The following is a 2,229-nucleotide window of genomic DNA, read 5'->3' as shown; positions in this document are numbered from 1 at the left end:
TGATTTCCTAGTTAATTAACTAACTGTCCAATCAATGGTTTTCATTAATGATCAGCCAAGTAACTGATAGAATTATGAGTTACCTATGAAGATCTATTACTAATTTTTCTAATCATGTGTAGTATCACATAAGAATTGTTCAGAAATATTCTAGATTTCTATCACTATAATGACTAACTATTGATGCAGTCAATTTTGGATAGCTTCTATGCATGCATTAAATATAATAAACATAAGAACATTTACAGAATAAACATGTGAGGTGAAATTCTGCTGTAGGATTTTAAGAGATCCTTCATTAAAATGTTTATGAAGGAAAAAGAGCGGGAGAATGTGGGCGTCGCGCTGGAGATCCATAGACTGCAGGAGAAGCTGTCCCAGTATCACCGCGACCTGGAGACCGTGACCACCAGGCTCAGAGAGCCGAGCTGAGCCCAGAGGTCATGAGGTCTCTAGGCAAGGAGAAATACAGCCTGATGAGCAAAGCCTCCAGCTAGGAGAAGCAGCTGAAGCTGCGCCGGCAAGAAAACTGGAAGAACCATCTTCGTCCTCCTTGCCCTGGTCTACGCCTACTGGCCCCTGTGAGTTTGCCAGTCCCCACAGGCGGCCCCGACTCCCCTCAGCCACTTGGCCATGCCCTTCAGCCCCCAGAGGACCTAGGTGCCAGGGCATCGCGCCCTGCACGGCTTCCCATTGGCGCCACTCTCCTGCTGCTCCAGCCTGCTGTGGGGCCCGGCCCTCTGGGACACGATACCACTCCACCCTAAGCCCAAGGGAGAGGTAATAAAGAACAGAGGATGCTCCCGGAAACAAACAAACAAAAAAAATTATGAAGACTCTAGGAAGGGTGGACTGGTGGAATTTTTGCATTTGAATTAATTTAGGGTAGAAAGACTGTTTCATGTATGTTACATATCTTGATGTTGATCTCAATCATTAGCTTTATCTTAGTGTGTTGAAATACAATCCAGTAGATATTTTCTATGGTGTAGCAAATTTTCAGTGCTGCATTCGAGGAAAATCTAGAATACAAGGGTATGTGGATTGTAGCAAGTTGGAATTTAAAGGGTGCATATTTCCTATGAATTTTCAATGGCCGATTGCATTTTTGAATATGCAAGCGAAAGTTCTTTAAAATATTGTTAAAAAGAAAGCTTACAATTTGCTATACAAGCGTGTACAGATCATAACATTCAACTTGACACAGCCATGTAGAAAGAACATAACACTCCATATTGTCAGGTTATCATAGCTCATAAAAGTGACGGCAAAGTGAGGACATTCAACTATTTTATGCTAGAAAAAGTAGATCTTTGACTTATTGTCATATTTCAGATTCCTCAGAAACTTAATAAACTAATTGGTATGAAAAATGATTAGGGAATTTTCCCCTGGAAAATTAAGGAAGAATATGAGAAAGCCAAGTAGGAAAAGGAAAGGAGTGCAGTAACATTTATTTGGAGGCAGAAAGAATGGCAACACTGCGGGGTTGCACTTCTCTGCTCTGATTCCTGGAATGCCTGTCCCACCACCATCCTCTCACTGGGTTGCCATTGTGTGAGCTCTGTGACTTCCTGGTGCTATACTTTCTTTTCGGTCCATGTGGTGCATGATATTCTGTTTTGCCATACTATGCATTTTACAAAAGAAAAGATACATGACAAGGGAAATCTTGCTGACTTACACATCTAAAACACCTAAACATCTTTATTTTATCCTCACTACAGACAGATTAGTTAAAGAATAAGTTTAAGATGATGTTTTAAAAAATAAATAAATAAATGTACTGTCATATAATTTCTTGGCTCCCTCATGGATCTCCTGCTCAGATGGTCATTTCTCCTATACTGATCTTCTAATGTGTGTGTTGATTATATGCATTTTTTTCTTTTTCGTCTCAGTCTTATGGTTTTCGTTTTTGAGACGTACTTTCAAATTTATATTAAGCTTCAATACAATTTTCATTTTTCCTGTTATAGTTATCACTCTTTGAAAGTCATTTATTCTAATGATAGTACTTTTATATTATTCCTTTATTTAAGAGATTGTTCATCCTTTGTTATCTGTACACCCATCCTTTTCTCCTATTTGTGGTAGTTAACTTATACAGTACATAAACCTGAACATATATGAGTGAAATTGATACCTTATTATTATTTACTGCTCTTGTGTATATTCCCAGAACAGTGATTTTTGTATTTTTACTTGTTGAGCACTGTATAAAGTGGA

At 38.7% G+C, this 2,229-nt stretch overlaps 1 pseudogene; it reads left to right on the top strand.

The window, feature by feature from the left end:
- Positions 1-309: 309 nt before the first annotated feature.
- On the top strand, positions 310-801 carry LOC131482538 (coiled-coil domain-containing protein 167-like; annotated as a pseudogene).
- The last annotated feature ends 1,428 nt before the right edge of the window (positions 802-2,229 follow it).

Source organism: Ochotona princeps, chromosome 18, assembly GCF_030435755.1.
Source record: "Ochotona princeps isolate mOchPri1 chromosome 18, mOchPri1.hap1, whole genome shotgun sequence".
Taxonomy (NCBI): Eukaryota; Metazoa; Chordata; class Mammalia; order Lagomorpha; family Ochotonidae; genus Ochotona; species Ochotona princeps.
Note: the sequence above shows the minus strand (reverse complement) of the source record. Positions and strands in the feature narration are given on the sequence as shown.